We start from the raw sequence: 12,440 nt of genomic DNA, 5'->3' as shown, positions 1-12,440 counted from the left end.
ATAGGGAAATGGAGAGCCTAGGGATAGAGGGTGGCTGCCACAAGATGCGGGGGTTCTTATCACCACTGTGTAGTAGACAAGAGGCCTCTTGTTTGTCTATTCATCTTTTATTTTATGTCGTTTTTGTGTGTGTGTGTGTGTTTTTTTCTTCTATTATTTGTGTGATACGTTGCGTTACGTTTACTTACGTTCTTCTATTACTTCTGCCGCAGTCGCTGTCTGCTGTTGAGGCTTGTTAAGTTTAGCGTATGTTCTTGTTGTTGTTGTGGCTGATAGTAATTGATGCGACGTCACTGCTGCTGCAGCCACTATATTCTTGTTAATAATGTTGTAGTAGTAGTTGTTGCTGTTGTTGTTTTTGCTGTGGTTTTTGGCTTATGAGCCTTTTTTGCTTTGATTACTCTACACTCATTCACGTTGTCGTCGTCGTGAGTTTTGTCGCAGCCAACGTCGCTTCTCTAAAGAAAAAGTTCAGGCTATATTAACAACGAGAAGGTTTTTTCTTCACTCTACTTATGAGAACCTTTTCGTTCGTCTACACCAAATTTTGTTTCTTTTTGTGTCATTCACGTGTGGTCAAAATTGGGAGAAAAAAATATTTTCTTTCTTTTAGCTTGCTGATGCATGCATCTTCTCACTACCCACGTCAATGCGGCTTGGTCATACGCATACACTTACACAATGGTGCACACACGTAATTACAGTATGGCAGGTGAGGAGGGGGGGGGCTGGTTAAGGGCAGCCTAATACACACAGCACAAAACTAGAAGGAACACCCCCTTTTCACTAAAAGCCACCACCAAGGAATTTATCAATCGAACGCTTATGAAAGGGGAAAAAATCACACAAATCTATCTTTAACGAACTAAATTGGCTTTTTTCTTCTTCTTCTTCCTTTTTGCACAACACTTCTTCCTTGTCCAGCACTTCCGTCTTTGCGCCCGTCGTTATCCCTGCTTTGAGGGATCTTTTTTTTTGGGGGTTTTTTTGTTTCTTGGATTCGAGATTAAAATTTCATTTTAAATTTTGCCGATACCCGAAAGTGAAGTGCTGATGATGACTGCCGACTGACTGGCTGGCTAGTCTTGTTTATCCGTGGTTTGCAGCACCACTCGACAACAACTACATGAGCAGCAGCAACAACGAAACCTCATCGTTCTTCCATTCTCTATGGGCAGACAAACAAAAAAATAAAGCATAACAGAGAAAAAAAAAAAATAAAACACCAAAAGCAAAATCGTCGTCACATACGCTCACACAGCTTATCGGGGGGGTTTTTGAATCAGAATCAGCCTAACTCTCGCACTCGTCGCATCTCGCATACAAAACTACTGTGGGATCACACGATGAATGTACTACATGCTGACAAATATGCATATCTCGTTCGTTCAGCCAGTCATGTACTTAGTAATGTGGGGGTCTTTTTTTTCTAGTCTCTCTCTCGGTGCTTACTCTCCTCAATCATCATACAACGAAGACTTACTCTACTGAGTGAAGAGTGCAAGAGTGAGTGTTTCCAGAAGTGCAGTATGGGGCCGCGTTGCATAAATTTTGGGGGTGGTGGTGGCCACAAAATATGTAATTGAAACTAGCAAGCCTACATGCTAGTTTACCCATATGAGAGAGTGAGAGACTTATTTGTGGTGAATGTAAAGATGAATGAGAAGCAGCATGAGGCTCGTTTTTCAAATGTCGCCAGTGCATTTTTAGGCATTACAGCGGAGAGATAATACCGTTGAGAATAAGGAAAACATAACAAATGTCTAACTGAGTTGCCATGTGAGTGTTTTTTGCCAATGCAAGTAAAATTAAAATACGCTCTTTTTGGTAAAAGTCTTCAATATAGGAAAATCCTCTTATGGTTGGTACAATGTTTGCTTTTCGCGAACATTTTTTGTGGTAACTTTTTTTAAAATAAAAGATTTTGAAGCAAAAAACTAGCAGATTTCATTCAGTAGGGCATTCTCCCATAATTTATTAAACAATTTTAATAAAAATATTATGTTTTCATTGAGATTTTTCTAGTGTTTCAAATAGAAATGGCGAAAAACATGTGTTTTCAGTCTTGAAAAACGAAAGTACTACCAGCCTTTAAGACGGTAATATTTTCCGTATTGACATTTCAGTTAAATTCTAAGAACAAAATTTCAGTAAGGTTCTTCCTAAAAACTAAACTTCCGTGAAATGTTGTCTATAATAAAATTTTCTTTGTATACAAAATTTTCCTAAATTTTTTTAAGGGTGGTACCATATTCCATTTTCGTGACATTTGTTTGTTTGTTTTTTTAAATAAATGATTTTGTAGCAAAAGAACTTGCTGATTTTACTCAGTAGGGAATTCCCTCATAACTTATGAATTTGAACATGAACTTAGGTATGTTATCATCGAGATTTTTGTAGTGTTTCCAAAAAGTAATCGCGAAAAATATGTTTTTAACTGTGAAAAACGAAATAGTGCTGTACTGCTCTATCGTTACTTTCATGTATGCTTGCCAGATGGTCGGGATCATCCCGACTTTCTGTGGCAATCCCGACTCCCGAGTACCGGGAAAAATATGGCAAAATCCCGACTTTCAAATCGTTCTGACTGCGAATGTGCTATCAATATATATGTTTTTGGTCAATTTAAGTCCTTCAGATTCGTTTTCCTAAAAGCACTCTGCTTATAATAAGAAAATAGGACAAAATAGTACGCATTTCCAACAGAACTTCCAAGAATCTTACAAACCTCAGTGACATGATATATGGAGTCTACTGGAGTCTTTGAGCTGTTCATAAACGTTATAAAAAAATCTGCATATTGATTAAATATGGTCATATTTCTTCAAAATACAGTAACGCATATCGCAATATTTATTTAAACTAACCTCTTATAACTTATAAGTGTTCGGTAAGTGTGTGTTCGATCGGAAACCTCTTCCCTTCCTTCCAGGTTTCCTATCTTCGCCTCGATTATACCGCGATGGTTTGAGCTGCTTCCATCCTCAATCCATTCTCCCATCGCCTTAAGTCTCATAGCCGCAGGGGCTGCCTTACACTTAATCTGTATGTCAATGGGTCGGTCGCTCCGCCTTTGCCAAGACAACATGTTCTCTGAACCTGTTGTATCGTCCTTATGTTGCACTTTTTCTCCATAGCAGTTTGATCTCTTTTACATTTAGTAAATGCTCAGTACGAAAAAAAATTGCATCCTTATATACCATAGGTAAAGGTTCCTTAATTCTTCTTTTATTTCGATAGTTATCCTTAAAAATATACATTGCATTTTGTAAACAATTATTAGTTCTAAACAGATGTTCAAGAGCTAAACAGCTGATTCACCTCAGGGTATACTCATGAAGGTATCGGTAATTTCGACAACACGACGGGAAGTAATCTAAATTATCCATAATCCATCCACCAATGCTCGATATGACCACCTTTTACATTTACTATTTAAGTTATTAAAAAAAAACATGCAAGTCGCTCTAATGTAATGAATTTCCGGATATCACAAGAAAAATTTCTCAAGTGAGCATGTCATACATTACCGAGCACACGTACAAGAATTTGAGTTTACGAACGGCCAGTAATTTTCCATCTCAAATAATGGAAGGGCAGCTGTAATCACCGATGGACGCTCTCCAATCGTTTTTATAGAGCCTATCATCAAAGAAAATGCGACTTGTTATCGGAAAAATATTTTGGAAGCTGCACCATTGCGTATAGAGTTATGGGATGATCTTTGTATGCCATAACGGGCTGAATAATATGACCATCCCATAACTATAAAGCACTCTTAAATCAAAAATGCCAAAAAAATAATGTTCCCTCATATAATTCGTTTGTTTGTAATAAATTAAATTTTTTCTTTGCATTAAAAATTTAATTTCATCTCAAATTTGTTTCTTCGGAGAATCCCAACCTTCAGTTTTGGATTTCCCGACTTGAAGCTTTGAGGAGCTGGCAAGCCTACTTTCATGACGTATGTTCCAGGGAAATCCGTCTTCTTATTTCTGACGTTAGGATGTTCACCAGGAACACAAGACTTGTTAGGAACTCACACCCGTTTGTAATTGATTGGCCAGTTAACCGAACCATGCATTGCAGAAAATTATTTTTTCACCCGAACCATTCGTGTTTGGGATCGACTTCCGGCTAATGTCTTTCCCAACAACATCGACGTTCAGAAATTTAAGACGTATAGCAATAAACACTACTCCCTCTTATATTCATAGACGTTATAAACATTTCCGTGCGTCTACTTGTTGAAATCACTCTACAGCCTTAAACCCATGGCCAATATCTCGATCTCCCAATAAGAGATTTTGAACCAACTATAAGCCATGAAATGCGCTTATACTACCCATTTACAGTTACATTGAGTTGCATTGAACCCTCAACATATGAGTATGGACCAGATCAGACCATCTTTGTATGCAGCTCCCACATAGCCCTATTTTTCGATTGAAACACCCCTTGTTACAGTATTATGCCTCTGATTATTCATTATTTTATTCTGTTCTCTTAACGAATAAACAGAAACGACAAGAAGTGAATTAGTTTTGTGTTGTCTCCGGAGTTTTTGTTTCAGTAATTGCAAATGCAAATTTTGCCCATGAACATTCCACTAAGTAACAGGGTCAAACTTCTCACATATCAATGAGTGCAGTCCGATTCAATTTTAAGCTCAATGATAAAGGGTCTACTTTTTATAGCCGAGTCCGAACGGCGTGCCGCAATGTGACACCTCTTTGGAGAGAAGGTTTTACATGGCATAGTACCTCACAAATGTTCCCAGCTTTAGGAGGGGAAAATCAACGCTGAAATTTTTTTCTGATAGTCTCGCCAGGATTCAAAACCAAGCGTTCAGCATCATAGGCGGACATGCTAACCTCTGCGCTACGGTGGCCTTTGGCTTTTTTTCAGTAATTAATTTGGAATTAACGTTGGATAAACCTACAAAAAATTGAGGTCCGCCTACCAACCTACCAATTTGAATAGCAACCTACTTAAAACGGCAACACTAACAATACAATTTACCAAAATTATTGCTGCTGGCGAAACATACGATGGGGTAACCTTTATGTCTTTTCATTGAAAAAGCGATTATTTGAAAAAATTTACTAACATTTTTGCTTTAACCAATATCAATGATATTTTCTTTAAAAACTTGTGAAAACTTTCAAAATAGTAAAAAATACTCAATGAAACCATTGAAACCATATAGAATTTCTCATTTTACCTATAGAAATTCGTTTCTCATAGAACTCTATACCACCTAAAAGACAAATTCATTACATGGCAACTCTGACAGTACAGCTCTCCCACGACGAAAGAGAGAAATAAATATAGAAAGCCTCTGCAGACCTGAGAGCTTGTTGTATTTGTTGGGGGACAACAAAACCCATTTGTGTGCAGTTCATGTTGGAGGAGTGGGCGGTTGGGAGATGCTACTGCTCAGCAAGAGACAAACAAACCAAAAAAAAAAATATGAACGAATAGCGGAAAACACAATACTCACAGTTTATGGCGTAGTGTAGCTGGATAAATGAAGAGGGGGGACATAGGTGGGATAGGTAGATTGCAAAGCAGTTGTGGTTGAAGAAGTAGAGGATATAGTATGAAGCGAAAAAAACATGAATGGCTATTTACTAAAATGGACAACGGATGATTGGTTGTACGGACAGACAGACAAACCAATGGACGTACGGACGGTTATATGGACAGTCAGAAATACAATGATGAATGACTCAAACTAAGTAAAAGCAGCACCCCAATGATTGATAAAGACATAATTATTGCAAAACATTTCCACAACAGATGTGTACGCATGCAAAGATAGAAAACGAGAAGAATTAATGGCTGCTAGTATCAACTGTAGCTTAACTTTAATACACCACCACCCACCTACCTACCTAACTACATAAACTTATGCCTATCAAGGTGCAAATTTCGCATAGTGTCTGTTCTGTTGGCTACATGGCTACAAACAAAAAATTAAATCATAAGCCGTGTTTGCCTCATAAGTGTTTCCCCTTTTTCCTTTCAACATCCCACAAAAGTAGTTGATTCGTTAATTTAGTCAAGACACAAACACACACACAATACACACATCTCACGAAATAGTTCTCAAATTTTGTCACTTGCTTTAGTGTTGCCATGTGGTATATAACCATAGTGATTTAAGTGGGTAAGGGAAAGAAGGAAATACCAATGGCTACCAGTTTAAGAATAGGTTAATTGGGTTTTCTCAGATATTTCTTGATAATTTGTTCTATTTAGAAAAGAATGGTATAACGATTAGCGCGATAATGGAATAATAGAATAGGATCATAGAATGACAACGCTTGAGGCCAGACCCCGGAATAATAACAACAATATGCCACCTTGGAGCATAGATAGACCCATCAAGACATACTGTGCCTCACAAAAGTGCTATGTCACACAGCACAGTGCTATGTCGTAAAACCGCAAAATTCATATCAATTTCATATCATTCTTTTTAAACGTGTACTAATTGCTACGATTGTATATCTCATGGATGTACCATAAAACTGCGTATAATTAAGTATTTAGATATTAGAAAAAAAAACAAAAAACGATTTTCATATTTTTTGATAAGTGTTACAAAAATATTGTCATACTTATCAAAAAAAAGAAAGAATTAAATTTTTTCTTAAATTAAATTTTAGTTGTTTTTTTAATTTTATTTTTCTTACATTAATTTTACATCCAAATTTGCCAAATGCTTGTTTTTGTTTCGCTTGATGTTTGTTGGTTTCTTCAAATGTTCTTGCTGTGGCAATACATTTGTGCAGCACTGTATGTTGTCCAACAGGAAGATTTGTTGGCGGTGGCTTTGTTTGAGGATCATAGGATCTCTATCTGTAAGGAGAGCTCGAAATTTGTGCAGAGATATACCTTTAAGACTCAGGAAAACGACATCATAATTTCAGGGACAGTTAGGTCAAAGTGCCTGAAGATATCCAGAGGTTGATATCTTCGTTTCCTCTAAAATACATTCGAATCGATTTCACAACTCATATTGGAGCCGGCCGTATATAACAAAGGTAGTCCATTGTTCCAGTCAGATCCACTCGGAAATTGGACCTCGAATGGCTGATCAATGAACATATCGGGAGTGCAGGTCATCAGAGCCATATATATTATCTGAATATACGCGTCAGTAATCTTTCTGTTGTTAGCAGAAATGATAATAGGCTTATCGGTCTAAAGTTTAGGGAGGCAGTAGTGTTTATTGGCACTTGCTTTGAATTTCTGGATGTCCTAAGTAGCGGGAAAAACTTCCGCCGGAAGTCGATTCCACATACGAACCGAAAAAAAAAAATTCTCTCCGTAGTCCGATCAGCTGGCCAATCGATTACTAACCGGTGCGCTCTTCTAGAAAATCTTGTATTTCTGACAAACAAACTCAAGTCAGGAATCCGAAGACTGATTTCCGAAGAACACACACCCCGGAAGAATTGATCGAACAGCGCCACACAATCCACATCTTGGCGACGTTCAAGGGCTACAATAGGGTTGGATACCCCACCATCTCCAATCAACACCACCGCCCGCCTCTGGACACTGTCAAGCAGCTCCAAGGATGAGTTTGGAGCTCCGCCCCATATATGCGATTTATTTTCCCTTTCCAACCTGATGTACGTAGTGTAGATATTAAGAAGATCAGCAGGAGTGAAATATTTCTTACACCGCTATGAAAGCCCAAGCACTTGAATGCTTCTTTCGACACTTCGAATACATGAATCTTCATGCCCAGAACATCAAGGGCCTCTGTCGATAGATATTCACGATTGTTTAGTGTCAGTGAATCGTTTGTGGGACAACAAACAGCCCCGCGTTTTGCGTGCATTAAAATCTACTCTATTTATTCGGCCCCACTCAGAAATGGCCAGCAAATCCTGGCATCCATAATCCGCTTCCTGTCTTCAATCTCGCGAAGACTCGGCCTATGGTCGAATGACTGAGGTTGCTCTCATCCGCGAACGAATAGATCTTATTCGAAGTCAGACCCAGTAAATTGTCAATGAAAATAAGAAGAAGAGAGGAAGAAAGAACAAAGCATTGTGGTACTCCTGCGGTCAATTTATATTGGTCAGACGAGAACCCATCTACAACAACTCTTATAGTGCTATCTCTGAGAAAACTCGATATAAATTGCCGACATCAAAAGCGACAAGCTTTCAAAGGAGTGCACCGTGTCAGGCCCTATCAAATGCCTTGGATTTATCCAGAGCCACGACCTTACTCTCACCGAATTGGTGCATAGAGCGACTCCAACGTTCAGAGAGGAATGCCTTCAGGTCACACGTGGAGCAATTTCTGCAGAACCCATATTGTCGGTCGTTAAAAAGTTCATTGGACTCTAAGTATCGCACAAGATTGATCATGCTCTCCATAGCCTTGGAAAGCGCAGAGCATAGCGCTATTATGTATGTATGTTACTGGCGATATCGATGTGTTGCTCCCCTCCAACTTCACCTCTGTTACAAGGATATCTCGCAGAACCAAAACTTTTGCAAAAAATTTAAAATTTTTGCGAAAGTTTCCAAAAATTGTTCCTTATATTTCTTTTCTACGAAATATTTTCCTAAATTTGGGTGTCATATTGTAATTTTTTTTCAAAAGTTCGAAACTCATAAAGTCTCCTCCGGTTTTGAGTTTTCTTCAAATTTGTGTTCTACGCCGAATTTTTTTTAATTTGGGTGTCATGTACATAGCTCCTATTCACCATTTCACGTTAGTAGTTTCAATAGGATAGGTCTAGGGGGTGATAAAACGTCCCCCAAACCCGAGCCTCAAAAACTGATTCGTTTTAGAGCGATATACAAACTATTGAATTTTTGAGATTTTCCTCGTGACCGCAAGTTTATAAACACTCGATCAAGCATCTTGATTATTGATGAAGTAATGGTCAAAAAAGTTTAAAAATCTTTCCTTCGCTTTAGTGGTGTTTCAAAAATTCGATTAGCTCGTCTTTCCAGCTAAACCACTTTAAATTCCTATGATATTTACCAATAACAAATGAATTGGTAACTCTGCATATGGTAATCCACATATAATTGCTCTTAACAACCTGTCTTACGGCTCTCGCTAGTTGTCACTTTTTCACTCTCTTTCTCTCTCATACTCGGTTCTTCACAACACTTTGGCTCTCTGTGCGCACCGTAAAATAATCTAATGGCAGGAAAAATAAAATTGCATGCGTTTGTCAGCAGCATTCGAAATGTTTTACTATAAAAAATACTACTACGACGAGTTGTTGCAGCAATAGCAGCGGCTGATGCGGCGGCGGCTACAACAGCAGCAGCAGCGTTTGCGACAGAGACGTAAACGCCAATAGTCGTTTTACTCGTTTGCATAATTCAGCTGATCTCACACTCATGTTGAACGAACATGGATGGACGAGGTTTTAACGTAGTACGTGGTGTGTACGAACAAAATAATGATGAACATAATAAATCTAAGACGAATTACTTCAACTTTACGTTAAAGTTAGACAGAAGATATTTTTAATTTGAATATGTAATTATTTTTTGTAAACATAATTGCATTTGGCTTTTTTATAATTCTTGTCTTGCTCATATCACCACACCACTCCACATTTCTGCATTATTGCATACTCTCTGCTGAATGTATGACTGTCTGCCTGCATTTCTACCTATTTACATTACCGCTGTGGCTGTTACTGCTGCCGTCGCAGTCGCTATGCAATATGTATGCATGTTTGTTTTAATTTTTTTTTTCGTGATGGGCCCATACTATGTACATACATTCATACATAGTACCTATGCAGATTTGATTTTGCACTTACTTTTTGTTGTTGTGTTATTTATTGCCAGTTGCTGGACCTGCTGCTGAGTTTTGCCTTTTGATGATGCTGGTTTTCTTTTATTTTTTCTTGCGTTTCTATGTTTCACTTAATTGAACCAACGAACGAATGAATATGCGAAGAAACGAGCCAACGATTGAACACTTTGGAAAATTGTGTGTAAATTTTTCAATCAATCAATTTTTTAGTTTCCTTTTTGCGAAAATAAAAACCAATCAGTGTGTGTCCGTCTGTTTTGTCTGCCCGTGGTGTTTACGAGCGGGTGTAAGTGTGTGTATGTGTGTTTTGTCTGGTTTGTACAACCAACGAGTGTAGTACGCGACAACCGACAAGCAACGACGACGGCGATGCTTGTTTGTGTATGATTGCGTTTTATCGTTCGGACCGCATTTACTTACTACACAAAATACAATTCACACACAATTTTATTTAATACTATTTTTTTGCTGCTGCTGCTTCTTCCTCTTCTACTTGTTTTTGTTCTAGTAGTATATAAAACCCCACACACTGCCGCCACTCATTATTATTTTTTTGCCTGCTAGTACCGCCGCGCGCTCGGCTCTTTCTCACTACTTTTTCTTGTTTTCTTCTAGTTTTCAATTCTTTCCCTCGACAAATGCAACCATTTCTAGTTGACATCAGTGATGGAAAAGTCAGTACTTTAGTACTTTTTCTACTCGAAGAGTACCGTGGAACCCCCGCAAACGATTTAATACCATTTGATGTACTAATTTTTTTTTTATATTCGCATGTTTTCAAGCTTTAAGTTTTTTACTGATAAGTAGTACTAGAGATATTCGCTTGTTAGTCATACGATCGAGCGGGCGGACGCTAAACTGTTGAATTTGCCGTAGACTCAACCAATTTGTTATTCAAAACTGCAAAAATTTTTGCTAATACAACAGTTTATTCTGCTAAAAATTGGAAAGCATACATTATAGCTGTTTCAGCAAACATAGGGCTGCTGTATTAACAAACATTTCTTACTGCTATTTCAACTAACAAAAACTGCGGTTAAGAGTACACAAGTCTGCTGAAAAAAAACTGTGTGCTACTTTTTATGGCTGTTACTTGTTTTGATTACTTTAGGTATTTTTTGGAAATTTGTTGATTTAATTTGTGGAATATTACTGTAACGAAGCAACCTGATCTATCCATTGGTATACATTTCGAAATGTTGCTGAGCTAGCTCGCATTTTTTGTTAAAGCTCTACTAAAGTGCACATGACTGGCTTGGCCTTTCGTATCTAAATTTTATGAAAAAACGGTTATGGAAAGTATACATTCAGTGGTGATTATAAACATACACTGAGACACACATTTACATACATATGTGCTCTATTTTTTCTTCTAACCACCCCTTCATAGATAAGCAGCAGTCATTTTCAGAAAACAACAGACTTTTCATCAGTAAGCCAGCAATATTGCTATAATAGCAGAACTGCTGCTACAGACAGTGTTTGCCATTTTCAACAATTTTTTTTCTGTGAGTGTATGCTGTTCGTTTGCGATTTTAATGAGGCAATATCAGTTCATATTTATATAGAAAAATCCTTAACTGGATGAGTCGGAGTTTTTCTCCTTTTTTTTAGGTCCCATATTGTACCTATTGGTCTATATGTCGGTTTGTAGTGTTTTTGGTTGTGGCGTTTCCCTTGGTACTTGACTCAAAATTTTAATATCTGACAACCAGTTTTTGATTACTATCAATGTACAATCAAAAATTCGAATAAATTGGTTCACCCATAGCTAATGTGACCATCCCAATTCGCATTAAAGCGGGATTTGGCGGGACAACTGTTCGAAAAAATCGGAACCCTTGAAAACTTCCATATACAATTACAACTTTAAGTTACGATTTTTTTTTTTTAATTTTATTTAATAGTTATTCCAAATCCAAAAAATATTCATTAACTGTACAAAAAAATTTATATAATGTATGGAATTAGATCAATTATCTTCATATTTGTATTTGCGCGATATATTCCTTTGCGTTGCTTCGTAGACATCTTCGCATGAAAAGTTTATGTTACATTTTTATATCCTCCATCATAGCATTAATTTCGTCATTCGATTAGTAATACCTAGAAATATTTATCTAAGACCCTATAAAGCATAGCCACTTCCGCATGTCTTTCCCTGCCTCTATCCGTCCGTCTATCAAAAGCACTCTTACTTTCGAGTGAGTAAAGCTAGGCGCTCCAAATTTTGCACAAATACTTCTTTTTTGAATAGGTTTGTTGGGATTCCAAATGAGTCAAATCGGTCCATTTCTAGAATTAGCACCCATATTATCCGATCTGCAGATCTTACATTTTGAGCCTTAGAGGACGCAATTATTATCCAATTGGGGAAAAGTTTTATGATTTCTAACAGTCATAACAAATACGGCCCAAATCGGTCCATGATTTGATATTGCTTCTGTATATACAGGTCTCCTTTTTTGGATAAATCATAAGGAGACCTGTAACAACCTACATATATAAGATTCGTTTGGCGAGATAATCCCGTCAAAAGCGGGACAGATAAGAATTTTCGTCGGTTAGGGTTATGTATAAGTGGCCTTTGTACAGTGTAATCAGTAAGACAGCATTTTTTTTCC

General features: G+C 37.5%; 1 protein-coding gene across 1 annotated transcript in view; it reads right to left on the bottom strand.

Annotated features, from left to right (window-relative positions):
* Nucleotides 1-10,407, bottom strand: part of LOC106087836 (uncharacterized) — a 71,913-nt gene extending 61,506 nt beyond the window's left edge. The window contains exon 1 of the mRNA XM_059364288.1: nt 9,821-10,407. The gene's annotated coding sequence lies outside the window, so the exon portion shown is untranslated. The remainder of the gene's footprint in view (nt 1-9,820) is intronic.
* Between the last annotated feature and the right edge of the window lie 2,033 nt (nt 10,408-12,440).

The sequence above is a fragment of the Stomoxys calcitrans genome, chromosome 3 (genome assembly GCF_963082655.1).
Source record: "Stomoxys calcitrans chromosome 3, idStoCalc2.1, whole genome shotgun sequence".
NCBI classification, from domain to species: Eukaryota; Metazoa; Arthropoda; class Insecta; order Diptera; family Muscidae; genus Stomoxys; species Stomoxys calcitrans.
Note: the sequence above shows the minus strand (reverse complement) of the source record. Positions and strands in the feature narration are given on the sequence as shown.